General features: G+C 44.6%; 1 protein-coding gene across 1 annotated transcript in view; it reads left to right on the top strand.

Annotated features, from left to right (window-relative positions):
* The first annotated feature begins 10,617 nt into the window (after window positions 1–10,617).
* Window positions 10,618–18,313, top strand: part of LOC126210230 (uncharacterized) — a 32,094-nt gene continuing 24,398 nt past the window's right edge. The window contains exon 1 of the mRNA XM_049939417.1: window positions 10,618–10,695. The gene's annotated coding sequence lies outside the window, so the exon portion shown is untranslated. The remainder of the gene's footprint in view (window positions 10,696–18,313) is intronic.

Raw genomic sequence — 18,313 nt, forward strand, 5'->3', positions numbered from 1 at the left:
CATCGTTGATGCGAGCTAGCAGTTCTGGCACGTTTCTTGGTAGAGGAGGTTTAAACACTGAATCTTTCACATAACCCCACAGAAAGAAATCGCATGGGGTTAAGTCGGGAGAGCATGGAGACTATGACATGAATTGCTCATCATGATTTCCACCACGACCGATCCATCGGTTTTCCAATGTCCTGTTTAAGAAATGCCGAACATCATGATGGAAGTGCGGTGGAGCACAATCCTGTTGAAAGATGAAGTCGGCGCTGTCGGCCTCCAGTTGTGGCATGAGCCAATTTTCCAGCATGTCCAGATACACGTGACCTGTAACGTTTTTTTCTCAGAAGAAAAAGGGGCCGTAAATTTTAAACCGTGAGATTGCACAAAACACGTTAACTTTTGGTGAATTGCGAATTTTCTGCATGCATTGTGAGGATTCTCTACCGCCGAGATTCGCACATTGTGTCTGTTCACTTCACCATTAAGAAAAAAATGTTGCTTTATCAATGAAAACAAGTTTCGCACTGAACGCATCCTCTTCCATGAGCTGTTGCAACCGCGCCGAAAATTCAAAGCGTTTGACTTTGTCATCGGGTGTCAGGGCTTGTAGGAATTGTAAACGGTAAGGCTTCTGCTTTAGCCTTTTCCGTAAGATTTTCCAAACCGTCGGCTGTGGTACGTTTAGCTCCCTGCTTGCTTTATTCGTCGACTTCCGCGGGCTGCGCGTGAAACTTGCCCACACGCGTTCAACCGTTTCTTCGCTCACTGCAGGCCGACCCGTCGAATTCCCCTTACAGAGGCATCCAGAAGCTTTAAACTGCGCATACCATCGCCAAATGGAGTTAGCAGTTGGTGGATCTTTGTTGAACTTCGTCCTGAAGTGTCGTTGCACTGTTAAGACTGACTGATGTGAGTGCATTTCAAGCACGACATACGCTTTCTCGGCTCCTGTCGCCATTTTGTCTCACTGCGCTCTCGAGCGCTCTGGCGGCAGAAAACTGAAGTGCGGCTTCAGCCGAACAAAAGTTTATGAGTTTTTCTACGTATCTGTAGTGTGTCGTGACCATACGTCAATGAATGGAGCTACAGTGAATTTATGAAATCGCTTCAATCATTTGTAATAGCCCTGTATTTGTCGGTTTGAGATTCAAGTGCACCAGCGGAATTTTCTGCCTTGTGGCCGTTAATGTTCCGGTTACCTGCCCTGGTTGCTTACGTAAATTCAGGCAGTGTCCTTTCCTCACCTGTTGTCGCTGTGCAACATGGTGTGTAGTTTTTGACAGCTTAATGTAGTTTTGGTTGTGGGCGGCTATGGCTGTAACGTTTTGGCTTTGGAATCCTCGTATACTGGTCGGTGGTGAGCAAGTCGTCTTGTCGGTGGGTCCCTGACTGTCTCTTGGTTGTGTTGCTAGCGGATCGAGTGTAGTTGTGCCGACTTCTTGTCTCACCTAAGCGAACGTTAAGATTTCAAAAATGGTTCACATGGCTCTGAGCACTATGGGACTTAACTTCTGAGGTCATCAGTCCCCTACAACTTAGAACTACTTAAACCTAACTAACCTAAGGACATCACACACATCCATGCCCGAGGCAGGATTCGAACCTGCGACTGTAGCGGTCGCGCGGTTCCAGACTGAAGCGCCTAGAACCGCTGGGTCACACTGGGCGGCGTCAAAATTTCAAGGGCAGACCGAGCCCCCCTGGAAACTTCTGAGCGCCGTTGCCTAAACTGCCTTCTTATTAGCGTTGAATTGTGTATTTTTAATGGCTCATAGCTGATGGTTGGAATTTGTATCCCTGTAATTGTGTTTTTAAAAACAAAGGCCTTCAGCTGTTTTAAAACTAAGTTTTTCTAAATTGGGCAAGTCTTACGCTGTCTGAAGATAAAGGTTGGGCCTTCTGCCTGTTGAAAATTTATTTATTTTTTGTTTAATAGCATCGGCCGTCAGCTGCTTTAAGTTTTAAGGATCTTACTTATCAAGTATTACCTTTTGGAAGATAGAGGTGTGTTCTTTCTGTCTACTGAAAATTTATTGTAGTTTTTTGTTTTTAAAAGCAGCGGCCTTCAGCTGCTTTAAGTTTTAGGGATCCTACTTATCAAGTATTACACATTTGAGCATAAAGCTGTGAGCATTCTACCTGTTGAAAATTTATTGTCGTTGTATTGTTTTTAAAAGGCATGGACCTTCAGCCACTTTTAAGTTTTGGATTCTTACTTATCAAGTCTTACATCACTTGGGCTTAAATACTATTTAAGGTTAAAAGCTTTGGGCCTTCTACCTTGGAAAATTAGTTGCAGTTTTTTCTTTTTTTTTGTAAACAGTCCTTCAGCCGTTTGAAGTAAGGTTTCTTATTGGTCATAAAGCTTGGGCCCTCTGCCTATTGAAAGGTTATTGTAGTTATGTTGTTTTAAATTTATGGGCCTTCAGCCACTTTTAAAAACTTAATCTATCTGACTGGTCAAAGTCTTACATAGCTTGGCCTTAAATACTATTTCTGGTTCAAATGGCTCTGAGCACTATGGGACTTAACAACTATGGTCATCAGTCCCCTAGAACATAGAACGACTCAAACCTAACTAACCTAAGGACATCACACAACACCCAGTCATCACGAGGCAGAGAAAATCCCTGAGCCCGCCGGGAATCGAACCCGGGAACCCGGGCGTGGGAAGCGAGAACGCTGCCGCACGACCACGAGCTGCGGACTACTATTTTAAGTTAAAGCCTAGAGCATTCTGTCGATATACAGGGTGTTTCAAAAATGACCGGTATATTTGAAACGGCAATAACAACTAAACGAGCAGCGATAGAAATACACCGTTTGTTGCAATATGCTTGGGACAACAGTACATTTTCAGGCAGACAAACTTTCGAAATTACAGTAGTTACAATTTTCAACAACAGATGGCGCTGCGGTCTGGGAAACTCTATAGTACGATATTTTCCACATATCCACCATGCGTAGCAATAATATGGCGTAGTCTCTGAATGAAATTACCCGAAACCTTTGACAACATGTCTGGCGGAATGGCTTCACATGCAGATGAGATGTACTGCTTCAGCTGTTCAATTGTTTCTGGATTCTGGCGGCACACCTGGTCTTTCAAGTGTCCCCACAGAAAGAAGTCACAGGGGTTCATGTCTGGCGAATAGGGAGGCCAATCCACGCCGCCTCCTGTATGTTTCGGATAGCCCAAAGCAATCACACGATCATCGAAATATTCATTCAGGAAATTAAAGACGTCGGCCGTGCGATGTGGCCGGGCACCATCTTGCATAAACCACGAGGTGTTCGCAGTGTCGTCTAAGGCAGTTTGCACCGCCACAAATTCACGAAGAATGTCCAGATAGCGTGATGCAGTAATCGTTTCGGATCTGAAAAATGGGCCAATGATTCCTTTGGAAGAAATGGCGGCCCAGACCAGTACATTTTGAGGATGCAGGGACGATGGGACTGCAACATGGGGCTTTTCGGTTCCCCATATGCGCCAGTTCTGTTTATTGACGAAGCCGTCCAGGTAAAAATAAGCTTCGTCAGTAAACCAAATGCTGCCCACATGCATATCGCCGTCATCAATCCTGTGCACTATATCGTTAGCGAATGTCTCTCGTGCAGCAATGGTAGCGGCGCTGAGGGGTTGCCGCGTTTGAATTTTGTATGGATAGAGGTGTAAACTCTGGCGCATGAGACGATACGTGGACGTTGGCGTCATTTGGACCGCAGCTGCAACACGGCGAACGGAAACCCGAGGCCGCTGTTGGATCACCTGCTGCACTAGCTGCGAGTTGCCCTCTGTGGTTGCCGTACGCGGTCGCCCTACCTTTCCAGCACGTTCATCCGTCACGTTCCCAGTCCGTTGAAATTTTGCAAACAAATCCTTTATTGTATCGCTTTTCGGTCCTTTGGTTACATTAAACCTCCGTTGAAAACTTCGTCTTGTTGCAACAACACTGTGTTCTAGGCGGTGGAAGTCCAACACCAGAAAACTCCTCTGTTCTAAGGAATAAACCATGTTGTCTACAGCACACTTGCACGTTGTGAACAGCACACGCTTACAGCAGAAAGACGACGTACAGAATGGCGCACCCACAGACTGCGTTGTCGTCTATATCTTTCACATCACTTGCAGCGCCATGTGTTGTTGAAAATTGTAACTACTGTAATTTCGAAAGTTTGTCCGCCTGAAAATGTACTGTTGTCCCAAGCATATTGCAACAAACGGTGTATTTCTATCGCTGCTCGTTTAGTTTTTATTGCCGTTTCAAATATACCGGTCATTTTTGAAACACCCTGTATATATATCAGTTGTATTTAATTCATGGGCCTTCAGCCGTTTTAGAATTAAAGACGTTTTCTGTCGATAGTCAAGCTTAGAAGTCGCATTGTAATGTTTGGACAACTAAATAAAGTGTTATGTTTGGAGTGTAACTGACAGCCGCTCATTCTGGCCCCCTCTCACAATTCCTACTACTTGTCCTGTCCTGCGGGTTTAGCAGGGCGTCTCACTGGTGCACGCACGAGTGTTTCGGAGCACACCGTTCATCGCACATTGTTGAACACGGAGCTCCGCAGCAGACAACCCGTACGTCTTCACATGTTGACCGAACGACGTCGTCAATTACTATTACAGTGGGCATGGAACCATCGGGATTCGACCGTCGATCAGTGGAAACGTGTCGCCTCTTCGGGTGAATCACATTTTTGCTACATTAGGTCGACGGTCGTCCCCACAAACGCTTTCATGGAGGTGCATGGCGGCTCGAACCGTGCAGCGCTCCACGGACGCAGCCTGGTGGGAGCAGTATTATGCTACGGGGACTTACTCCAGCGCTTGCAAGGGACCTGTGGTAGTAATCGAAGACACGCTGAAAGTTGCGAACCACCTGCACTCTTAAATGCTTAATGTCTTCCTCGACGGCGATGCCTTCTTTCAGCCTTTAACTGTCCGTGTCTCGGAGCCAGATCCGCGCTGCAGCGACACGAGTAGCATTATAGTGATCTCGTGTTGACCTCTCGGCTACCAAATTCCCCTGACGCAAATCCTATGGAACCCATCTGATTCGCTATTGGGCGCACCACTAGCGACCCGTTATTTACGTGAATTGCATCTACATCTTGCATCTGTCGCGGTGGCCGAGCTGTTCTAGGCGCTTCAGTCCAGAACTACGCTGCTACTACGGTCGCAGCTTCGAATCCTGCCTCGGGCATGGATGTGCGTGATGTTCAAATGGTTCAAATGGCTCTGAGCACTATGGGACTCAACTTCTGAGGTCATTAGTCCCCTAGAACTTAGAACTAGTTAAACCGAACTAACCTAAGGACATCACACACATCCATGCCCGAGGCAGGATTCGAACCTGCGACCGTAGCGGTCTCGCGGTTCCAGACTGCAGAGCCTAGAACCGCACGACCACTTCGGCCGGCTGTGCGTGATGTTCTTACGTTAGTTAGGTTTATGTAGTTGTAAGTCTAGGGGACTGATGACCTCAGATGTTAAGTCCCATAGTACTCAGAGCCATTTGAACCATTTTTTACATCTGCATCTATAGAGAGACAGGAAGTGTCGATGACATGCCTCGCTCAGGCCGCCTAAGAGCTACTCTTCCAGTGGATGACGCTACCTACGGATTATGGCTCGGAGGAACCCTGACAGCAACGCCACCGTGTTGAATGATGCTTTTCGTGCAGCCACAGGACGTCGTGCTACGACTCAAAACCTGCATGATTCGCGACTTCACTCCCGACGTCCATGGCGAGGTCCATCTTTGCAGCCACGACACCATGCAGCGCGGTACAGATGGGCCCAACAACATGCCGATTGATCCACTCAGGATTGGCATCACGTTCTCTTCACCGATGAGAGTCGCATATGCCTTCAACCAGACAGTCGTCGGAGACGTGTTTAGAGGCAACCCGGACGCCTTAGACACTGTCCAGCGAATGCAGCAAGGTGGAGGTTCCCTGCTGTTTTGGGGATGGCATTACGTTGGGCCGCCGTACGCCGCTGGTGGTCATGGAAGGCGACGTAACTGCTGTACGATAGGTGAACACCATCCTCCGACCTATAGCGCAACCATATCGGCCGCATATTGGAAAGGTATTCGTCTTCATGGACGACAATTCGCGCCCCCATCGTGCACATCTTGTGGATCACTTCCTTCGGGATAATGACATCAAAAATGTCTCTGAGCACTATGGGACTGAACTTCTGAGGTCATCAGTCCCCTAGAACTTAGAACTACTTAAACCTAACTAACCTAAGTACATCACACACATCCATGCTCGAGGCAGGATTCGAATCTGCGACCGTAGTGGTCGAGCGGTTCCATACTGTAGTGCCTAGAACCGCTCGGCCACTCCGGCGATAACGACATCGCTCGAATAGTGTGACCAGCATGTTCTCCAGACATGAACCCTAACGAACATGCCTGAGATAGATTGAAAAGGGCTGTTTAGGGACGACGTGACCCACCAACCACTCTAAGGGATCTACGCCGAATCGCGGTTGAGAAGTGGGACAGTCTGGACCAACAGTGCCTTGATGAACTTGTGGATAGTATGCCACGACGAACACAGGCATGCACAATGCAAGAGAACTTGCTGCTTGGTATTAGAGGTACCAGTGTGTACAGCAATCTGGACCACCACATCTGAAGTTGTCGCTGTATGGTGGTACAACATGCAATGTGTGGTTTTCATGAGCAATAAAAAGGGCGGAAATGGTGTTGAGCTCTATTCCAATTTTCTGTACATGTTCCGGAACTCTCGGAACCGAGGTGATGCAAAACTCTTTTTGGTGTGTGTAATAACACATCTCATGCTAATGTCAACATCAAATAATTATTACAATGCAGTGTATTGACACACAGCGTCGACCAACAGCAGGACTCAATTAAGAAATCCGGATTATAGTTCTGTATTAGCTTGTCGCGGGTATTGACCTAAACCACTTTGACTATCCGAGGAGACTTCCAGGAATGGCTCAGATCTCGAGAGAAAACAGTATCTCGCCCAGCACGGGAATCACTATAACATAGTGCGAGCTCAGGAGAGAGTTGACACCAGGACAAATGGACATTTGGGCCGCTACTGGAAGCATGCTTGGATATCCGGAATGGTAAAGACGAACGCTCGCGCTTAGCGGAAAATCTGGGTTCGAGTCCCGGTATGGCGATCATTTTTATTTGTTCTGAAATAGTCTGAAGATGATACGGAACAGTAGTCGCAATTTGCGAGTTCATTCTTAATTTAATAATTAAATCTCAGTGCATGTGATATACACAATTCACAGTAGGGACGCCATAATAGTTTCATTTAAAATCCTCTAAAACGAGAAATAAATTGTGTCACGATGCTTTTAAGTTCAAAACGAAGTTATTATGAAAACAATCACGTGATTGCCAGGCACTTTCTGATAACTTACACTGATTGTAGTTCGATTCGCGAGTTTTTTTACTGATTTCATTTTTATACATTCGAAACTAGCCATAATTTTTACATTTTTGGACATCAGCCGCCATATATTCTTATAGAAGCCCTTTTGGTATTGTCCTTACTCGTACACTTTGTGTGTACGTATCATGTTTATCTGTTTCTGTTGTTCTTCCCAGGTTCCAAAATGTGTACATCTCTTCAAGATCTTCTTTTTCGGTTTTAGTTCTCGAACATCTCCATACGTGACGTTTCCTTTTAAGTTATCCGCGTATCTTAATCTATAGCAATCACATGATGCATTAAACCTATCAGAAAACGCAGATTCTGTTCACTTTCAGGTATCATCACTGCTGCGCCAGCAATGACAAATAACAATAACAAAAGTTCTTTTACTTCTCTCGTCCCCTTTTCAATGTAGAAATAAATATGATTGGTGACCAGAGATGTAAAACTACCATAAGCTATCATATGTAAGTGTAGATTACAGCCGGCCGGGGTGGCCGTGCGGGTCTAGGCGCTACAGTCTGGAACCGCGTGACCGCTACGGTCGCAGGTTCGAATCCTGCCTCGGGCATGGATGTGTGTGCTGTCCTTAGGTTAGTTAGGTTTAAGTAGTTCTAAGTTCTAGGAGACCTTAGAAGTTAAGTCCCATAGTGCTCAGAGCCATTTGAACCAATTTGTAGATTACAGTAGTTTTCCTAGTAGCCTTGGTTAGTTAAAATCATAACGACAATACCTGTACGTTAAGTGTGTTGCATACCTCTCAGGCGTTACATGATTTGGATCTCTTTGTTCCCATATGCGATCAGTGATTTACTCGGTTCCCTAGAAAGCAGAAACGGTGAACCGTCTGGAAACTGAGTGAGAATCTATGAAGGGCCGTGTATCCAACGGAACATTTTTGTTCTATATTGTTATTCTCCTGTTTGCTTCTTAAAAATAAGCAGTATTTATAGCAAAATTGAAACTGTCAATGTTTAAAAAAAATGTTCAAATGTGTGTGAAATCTTATGGGACTTAACTGCTAAGGTCATCAGTCCCTAAGCTTACACACTACTTAACCTAAATTATCCTAAGGACAAACACACACACCCATGCCCGAGGGAGGACTCGAACCTCCGCCGGGACCAGCCGCACAGTCCATGACTGCAGCGCCTTTACCGCTCGGCTAATCCCGCGCGGCTGTCAATGTTTAATTCAGGAATTTTTCGAGAGATGTTAATTTGTAACGTGAAACAAAGGGATACTGTAGTAAAAATATAAAGCAATACATAGCTATCAGGTAGCGCTAGAAATCGCAGTTTCCTCGGAAAAAAAAAAAATTAAGAAAAACGCAAAGCAAAAATATATCGAACATTGTTTCAATAGTTCACAGAGCTTATATAAAACAGTTTCTGTTATTCATAAAAAAATTAAAAGTAAACGCAAAACAAAAATACCGGGTGTTCAGAAAGTCAGTATAAATTTGAAAACTTAATAAACCACGCAATAATGTAGATAGAGAGGTAAAAATTGACACACATGCTTGGAATGACATGGGGTTTTATTAGAACAAAAAAAAACACTCCATATTGCTAGACGCGTGAAAGATATCTTGCACGCGTCGTTTGGTGATGATCGTGTGCTCGGCCGCCACTTCCGTCATGGTTGGCCTCTCAGGTCCCCAGACCTCAGTTCGTGCGATTATTGGCTTTGGGGTTACCTGAAGTCACAAGTGTATCGTGATCGACTGACATCTCTAGGGATGCTGAAAGACAACATCCGACGCCAATGCCTCACCATAACTCCGGACATGCTTTACAGTGCTGTTCACAACATTATTACCCGACTACAGCTATTGTTGAGGAATGATGGTGGACATATTGAGCATTTCCTGTAAAGAACATCTTTGTCTTACTTTGTTATGCTAATTATTGCTATTCTGATCATATGAAGCGCCATCTGTCTGACATTTTTTGAACTTTTGTATTTCTTTGTTTTTGTTTTAATGAAACCCCATGTCATTCCAAGCATGTGTGTCAATTTGTACATCTCTATCTACATTATTCCGTGATTTATTCAGTTTTCAAATTTATACTGACTTTTTGATCCCCCGGTATATCAAACACTGCTTCAATGCTTGTTCGAGTTAATATAAAATATGTTTGTGTTATTCATAAGCAACTTTCGTACTTATCAAAAATAACGGGATATTCTTTTGTTTGATAATGATGAAGTACGTTTTATTGCGTACAGAATAACAACAATTAATGTATAGTTTTTTATGTTTAACCATGTGAACTTTACTTGCGATAAAACTAACTGGTTTGGTTAAATATAAGCGGAGAAGTTGCGTAAACAACTAATTATTATTACTTATTAAGTTCAATTTGTATTTTTTAAGCACATAAAATACACAACGGACTAACACTGAATGATGTGCGGTACTAATGATGAGCAAAACGAATAAACCTCAAAGGGAAGTCATCGGCTCCCAGTTTCTCTCTCACAAATTTATTTATGTTTCTTTCCCTATCAATGTTACAAGTACCATGGATAATCCTACAATTCTGTACGTCATTTGTGAACTGTACCGAAACTACGGGACCGTAGTTTTCGTAGAGCGCAACTCTACTTCTGAACGATCAAAGAAACGTATTCTACTAATTTTCGTTCTTGAAAAATAACAACAGTTCTTTTACTTGTCTCATTCCCTTTCCAATAAACGTCGGTGGTAACGATGTACATCATTGCCTAATACTTTTTTTTGGTTTCCTGGCCTTCACTGCTTGTACACACCTGTGAGTAGATTCTAAATCGCTTTGATGAAAGTGGGTTTCCATCCCTCTATCTCGAGAACACCAAACAGCCTAAAAGATGGAAAAAAAAAACATTTTAATCCGTCCCATATTAAGAAACGACTTTTCATTTCTATAGCACCAAATTAAGCTCCGAAGTATTACCTCATTTACATTTTGAAAGTGCTTATCGACTCCAAATACACAACAGACAATCGTTTCGCAGTGTGTTTATATAGGTCAGCCGCTTGGCATGGCTGCAGTGGCGAAGTTGCGGAACGACTTTGTGCGAATTCCGTGACTCATTGTCTTGGTCTGTAGTGGTGTACTGTCCACTGTGTAAGGAGGGGAAATGGGTGGGGGGTGTGAGGAGGGAGGAAATACACACCAGAGAGGCTTGGCTCGAAGCCAGTCTCGCCTGTTCAGTGTCGCAGGAAGGTTGTGTGGACCGGCCGTAGCAACGAGTAGCGGGAACACAAGCCAGTGACAACAGGTGGGTGACGACATGAACGCTCTCTTCTGGACCAGTTGCTCACAACACGAGTCATTATTGCCATCGCCTGACATCATAAGGCTGCTACCAGCTGAATCTTTGGTATCGTACAGCAACCGCATCTCGCTTTGGCACGATGTGTTTAAAGGAACGCGTTTAGCTTTATCGGCGCCGGAAGCTAGATGGCAAAACACACAATGCGTAACAAGTTTAATTATTTCGTTTTACAGCCTCACGCACATTTTTTCTCTCTGTAGCAATGTTTATTTATTCTCCAGACGTTTCTCCTTGAACATTAAAGGCATCTTCAGTGGATTTTGCAATTTCTCGCTTGTAATGGCGAAGTGTCTGCCTCCAGCTCTTAGGGTACAGTGTGCGCTTCCAGAACACTTGCGAAAGATCGGCACATAAAGCCGTAGAGTCGTTTTGCTTTCGCAGTTTTCATATTTCGTTTACCATTAACGTTGTTGATCTGACGGGAATTTCAGAATTATCTTACAAAATCTATAACTATCCATAATTTGAGAAAGAAATTTCCGAGAATATACGTGTAGAGTACCGACTAACTGCATTTCCCTTGTGTTCTACCAATGAGCCGAAATCTGCCACCTGCTGCACTTATGATTGAGCCTGTGTAATCATTCCATTTCGTATCAACACAAACTGTCATATCCTGATATTTATATCAATTGAACGAGTCTAACTGTGACTCACCGCTGTCGCACAGTACTTTTTCGGTTTGTGCAGAATTTTACATTGCTGTACCTCGTAAGCTATATGCGTTTTAGCGTCACTTTGAAATCCTGTCACTATCTGTTTCAATATTTGTGAAGATTTTTTCATACAGTATTTCGCTGTAGGTAACTGCATAATCTGTGGAATTAATGGTGTCTGTCAGGTCATTATCGAACATGAACAGTAACTGGCGCAAATCGGCACATCATTGGCCCAGAATTTACCCTCAAACAGCTTCTGCACCGAGAGCTCCTTTGGGATGTGTGGCTCTAACCACACACAAGTGAAAAGTGTAAATTGCGCGCTTCTTATCAATTGTTGTTGTTGTTGTTATGATGGTCTTTAGTCCTGAGACTGGTTTGATGGAGCTCTCCATGCTACTCTATCCTGTGCAAGCTTCTTCATCTCCCAGTACCTACTGCAGCATACATCCTTCTGAACCTGCTTAGTGTATTCATCTCTTGGCCTCCCTCTACGATTTTTACCCTCCATGCTGCCCTCCAATGCTAAATTGGTGATCCCTTGATGCCTCAGAACATGTCCGACCAACCGATCCCTTCTTCTAGTCGGGTTCTGCCACAAGCTCCTCTTCTCCCCAATACTATTCATTACCTCATAATTAGTTATGTGATCTACCCATCTAATCTTCAGCAATCTTTTGTAGCACCACGTTTCGAAAGCTTCTATTCTCTTCTTGTCTAAACTATTTATCGTCCATGTTTCACTACCATACATGGCTACACTCCATACAAATACTTTCAGAAACGACTTCCTGACATTTAAATCTATACTCGATGTTAACAAATTTCACTTCTTCAGAAACGCTTTACTTGCCATTGCCAGTCTACATTTTATATCCTCTATACTTCGACCATCATCAGTTATTTTGCTCCCCAAATAGCAAAACTCCTTTACTACTTTAAGTGTCACATTTCCTAATCTAATTCCCTCAGCATCACCCGACTTATTTCGACTACATTCCATTATCCTCGTTTTGCTTTTGTTCATCTTATATCCTCCTTTCAAAACACTGTCCATTCCGTTCAACTGTTCTTCCAAGTTCTTTGCTGTCTCTGACAGAATTACAATGTCATCGGCGAATCTCAAAGTTTTTATTTCTTCTCCATGGATTTTAATACCTACTCCGAACTTTTCTTTTGTTTCCTTTACTGCTTGCTCAATATACAGATTGAATAACATCGGGGATAGGCTACAACCCTGTCTCACTCCCTTCCCAATCACCGCTTCCCTTTCATGCCCCTCGACTCTTATAACTGCCATCTGCTTTCTGTGCAAATTGTAAATAGCCTTTCGCTCCCTGTATTTTACCCCTGCCACCTTCAGAATTTGAAAGAGAGTATTCCAGTTAACATTGTCAAAAGGTTTCTCTAAGTCTACAAATGCTAGAAACGTAGGTTTGCCTTTCCTTAATCTTTCTTCTAAGAAAAGTCGTAAGGTCAGTATTGCCTCACGTGTTCCAACATTTCTACGGAATCCAAGCTGATCTTCCCCGAGGTCGGCTTCTATCAGTTTTTCCATTCGTCCGTAAAGAATTCGTGTTAGTATTTTGCAGCCGTGGCTTATTAAACTGATAGTTCCGTAATTTTCATATCTGTCAACACCTGCTTTCTTTGGGATTGGAATTATTATATTCTTCTTGAAGTCTGAGGGTATTTTGCCTGTCTCATATATCTTGCTCAACAGATGGTAGAGTTTCGTCAGGACTGGCTCTCCCAAGGCTGTCAGTAGTTCTAATGGAATGTTGTCTAGTCCGGGGGCCTTGTTTCGACTCAGGTCCTTCAGTGCTCTGTCAAACTCTTCACGCAGTATGATATCTCCCATTTCATCTTCATCTACATCCTCTTCCATTTCCATAATATTGTCCTCAAGTACATCGCCCTTGTATAGACCCTCTTATCAGTAAAAGAACCGAACTAACTTATCAGATGTTTAAGTGCGTACCACATAAGCGATAGTCCTGCTGTATCTGAGGCGTGTCCCACTATTTTCGTCACATGCAAGAGTTTTAGTACATACCCTCGCTGCCTTCACCAGGCAGTCACCTCACAAAGGCTGGTAGAAATGCGATCAGGCTTACCTGCAAAAGAAGGAAAGAAAATCATTAGAGGTCAGCCTAGTGTTAATAATAAATAAATAAATAAATAAATAAATAAATAAATAAATAAATAAATAAATGAACTCACAGTTACAATATACGATACCCACTTAAAGATTCCTAGAAAGTCCTATTCCTGAAACTTCTACGTATGAAATTAGCCAGTTTTACACTGTAATTCACAATTTAGTTCTTTTTTTCGATCAATTTAAAACTTGTATTGGTAACATTTCTTAAGATTACTCCGACGATAATACAGGGTGTTTATAAATGAATATCGGGGTTTTAATGCTTTATAATATTTATTACATTAAACTTACAGTTATGAATGATATGTCAAACGACAGAGCAACTCAAACAGTTGTGTTTGGCACCAGTGGGCATGTGCAGCGCGCAATGTTTCCGCCGCAATCCGCTAGACAGTGGTAGTATCTAACATGGCGACTAGTGAACAAGAAGCGTTTTGTGTTTTGCAGTTTGCAAAGACCGAATTTGTAGTTACTGTGCAACCTGCGTTCCGGCTGAAGTTCGGTTGTGATCCTCCGAATGATGATAACATTCGTAGATGGTATCATCAATTTGAAGATACCAGCTGCCTTTGTAAAGGGAAGAGCACAGGACGACCAAGAGTTAATGAAGAGACTGCTGAGCGATTGAGAGAGTCTCTCATTAGTAGCTCAAAGAAATCAGTACGGAAGGCGAGTCGTGAATTACAAGTTCCCATGTCGACTGTTTGGAAAGTTTTAAGAAAACGCGTACAGCTACGTCCTTGCCATTTGCAGTTATTACAGGCTCTAAGGCCGGCAGACCATGGATCACGTGCCAACTTCATAAACGAAATATTGCTTCATGACGATGAAGATTTTCTGGATCATGTTGTCTTCAGTGATTAACCGACCTTTCACCTTAGTGGACATGTTAACACTCACAATGTGCACATCAGGGGCTCAGAAAATCCTCACGAGGTGGTACAAATGCAACGAGATTTCCCTAAAGTGACTGTTTTTTGTGCCGTATCCCAGCGGAAAGTTTACGAGCCTTTCTTTTATGGTTCAAATGGTTCAAATGGTTCTGAGCACTATGGGACTCAACTGCTGAGGTCATTAGTCCCCTAGAACTTAGAACTACTTAAACCGAACTAAGCTAAGGACATCACAAACATCCATGCCCGAGGCAGGATTCGAACCTGCGACCGTAGCGGTCTTGCGGTTCCAGACTGCAGCGCCTTTAACCGCACGGCCACTTCGGCCGGCTTTCTTTTATGGCGAATCCGTAACTGGCACTTCTTACCTTGATACACAAGAGCAATGTTCTTTCGTCAGTTGGAAGATGAGACAGAGAACCTCATTTTCCAGCAAGATGGTGCGCCACCTCACTGACGTAGCGAAGTACACGATTGGTTGAACTTCACTGTACCCAAGCGCTGGATAGGCCGCAAGGGGCCCAATGACAGGGCTTGCTTTGCATGGCCTCCACGTTCACCCGACCTAACACCATGCGACTGTTTCCTTTGGGGCTTCATCAAGGATCGTGTGTACGTGCCTCCGCTGACAGCAGACCTCCCTGAATCAAGAAACTGGATTGAGGCAGCTGTTGCTGCAATCACTGAAGACACACTTATCAACGTTTGGGAAAAACTCGGCTATAGACTTGATGTGTGACATGTAACAAATGGTGCTCATATTGAACATTTATAAGGCTCTTGATAAAACTGTTTGAGTTGCTCTTTCATTAGACATATCATTTATAACTGTAAGTTCAATATAATAAATATTATAAAGCGTTAAAAACCCGATATTCATTTATAAATAAATAAATAAAGTATAATAATATACTAATCACCTAAAAATCTGATTATACAACAATTAACGACTTTCCAGAGAGCAAGCTGGCATCGTTAGGCTACAGAGTCACAGGAATCGGAATACGCCATCGAATGAAAACTACATGTTGATGCATAAAAAATAGATTTTCAGACTAAATTGCGTTCATCAGAGACAGGGGTGTCAGTGTCCCAGGGAAATGTGATATGACGCTGTTACTCTCTACATACATGAATAATCTGGCGGAAATGATAAACAGGAATCTTTAGATGTTTGATGACGATGTTTGATATATCGCAAGGTGTTGTAGCTAAGTCTTCGAGTGTATGGGATCCGCCTCGGTCAGATTAAAGGAATACACCGAACCAGTTCAGAAACGGGTTGTTAGATTTGTTACTGGCAGGTGACTGTAGGACTATTCCACTGCCACCAACGAACATTTCGCCTGAGGACCACCAAGACAAGAAAAACTGGGGTCTCGCACGGAGGCATGTAGACAGTCGTTTATGCCTCGGTCCTTTTGCGAGTGGAACGGGAAGGGAAATTACTAGTAGTTGTGCAAGGTAACCTGCGCCATACACTGTACGGTGGCTTGCGGTGTTTGTGTGTAGATGTAAATACACTCCTGGAAATGGAAAAAAGAACACATTGACACCGGTGTGTCAGACCCACCATACTTGCTCCGGACACTGCGAGAGGGCTGTACAAGCAATGATCACACGCACGGCACAGCGGACACACCAGGAACCGCGGTGTTGGCCGTCGAATGGCGCTAGCTGCGCAGCATTTGTGCACCGCCGCCGTCAGTGTCAGCCAGTTTGCCGTGGCATACGGAGCTCCATCGCAGTCTTTAACACTGGTAGCATGCCGCGACAGCGTGGACGTGAACCGTATGTGCAGTTGACGGACTTTGAGCGAGGGCGTATAGTGGGCATGCGGGAGGCCGGGTGGACGTACCGCCGAATTGCTCAACACGTGGGGCGTGAGGTCTCCACAGTACATCGATGTTGTCGCCAGTGGTCGGCGGAAGGTGCACGTGCCCGTCGACCTGGGACCGGACCGCAGCGACGCACGGATGCACGCCAAGACCGTAGGATCCTACGCAGTGCCGTAGGGGACCGCACCGCCACTTCCCAGCAAATTAGGGACACTGTTGCTCCTGGGGTATCGGCGAGGACCATTCGCAACCGTCTCCATGAAGCTGGGCTACGGTCCCGCACACCGTTAGGCCGTCTTCCGCTCAGTGGTGTCGCGACAGGCGTGAATGGAGGGACGAATGGAGACGTGTCGTCTTCAGCGATGAGAGTCGCTTCTGCCTTGGTGCCAATGATGGTCGTATGCGTGTTTGGCGCCGTGCAGGTGAGCGCCACAATCAGGACTGCATACGACCGAGGCACACAGGGCCAACACCCGGCATCATGGTGTGGGGAGCGATCTCCTACACTGGCCGTACACCACTGGTGATCGTCGAGGGGACACTGAATAGTGCACGGTACATCCAAACCGTCATCGAACCCATCGTTCTACCATTCCTAGACCGGCAAGGGAACTTGCTGTTCCAACAGGACAATGCACGTCCGCATGTATCCCGTGCCACCCAACGTGCTCTAGAAGATGTAAGTCAACTACCCTGGCCAGCAAGATCTCCGGATCTGTCCCCCATTGAGCATGTTTGGGACTGGATGAAGCGTCGTCTCACGCGGTCTGCACGTCCAGCACGAACGCTGGTCCAACTGAGGCGCCAGGTGGAAATGGCATGGCAAGCCGTTCCACAGGACTACATCCAGCATCTCTACGATCGTCTCCATGGGAGAATAGCAGCCTGCATTGCTGCGAAAGGTGGATATACACTGTACTAGTGCCGACATTGTGCATGCTGTGTTGCCTGTGTCTATGTGCCTGTGGTTCTGTCAGTGTGATCATGTGATGTATCTGACCCCAGGAATGTGTCAATAAAGTTTCCCCTTCCTGGGACAATGAATTCACGGTGTTCTTATTTCAATTTCCAGGAGTGTATGTTGGTTAACTTCTCTTGCCATTACTGTCGTCGACCATTATCTTCGTAGTGAACATACCGATATTGTATAACATCCTTGATCAACAGAACTCTCCAGAGTCGAGCATATTTTATGTTTACTATGCTGGCACACACCGATAGGAGAATTTCAAATGGTTCAAATCGCTCTATGCTCTATGGGACGTAACATCGAAGGTCATCAGTCCCCTAGACTTAGAATTACTTAAAACTAACTAACCTAAGGACATCACACATATCCATGCCCAAGGCAGGATTCGAACCTGCGACCGTAGCAGCAGCGCAGTTTCCGGACTGAAGCGCCTAGAACCGCTCGGCCACAGCGGCCGGCCCATATCATGGATTTTGTAAGTGGTTTCCTTTATGGTGAATCGATTGGACGGCCACAGAGCGCTTCATCTTCGGTGCTTGTCTGACCACGTTCTCTTTCATTACTCCAAAAGTGAATGATCATCAATGTTGGCACAGAGTCCGCGTTAACTTCAGTTCGTTTTGATCTGTTCTCCAGTCAAACCTTTCAAATGAAAATATTCAACAATAGCACGAGACTCTGTTTTCTCTATTATCAATCGCAGACGACACAATGACCAATTTAGACGGCTGTCGACAATGAACTGTACGCTGTATATTATTGAAATTATTTATTCTATCTTTGGAATAATAAAGCTTACGAACCATGAAAGTGCAACAAGAAATTTACCAGGCCTATCAAACCACTGTCTATGCTTATCCTCTCGAGCGCTACTCGCACGGAGCCGCTAAGATCCTGCATGGCGCTGACAATCTCACTCCAGAACACTTCCTGACATTCTGACGTTCGTTCCATGCCGTCGTCTTGATGTTGTAAATTTAGTCGCCAACGGTGTAGCTACGTAAGTATCTGTGAATGAGTAAACCATTGACAGACTT

This window comes from Schistocerca nitens, chromosome 10 (assembly GCF_023898315.1).
Source record: "Schistocerca nitens isolate TAMUIC-IGC-003100 chromosome 10, iqSchNite1.1, whole genome shotgun sequence".
Taxonomy (NCBI): Eukaryota; Metazoa; Arthropoda; class Insecta; order Orthoptera; family Acrididae; genus Schistocerca; species Schistocerca nitens.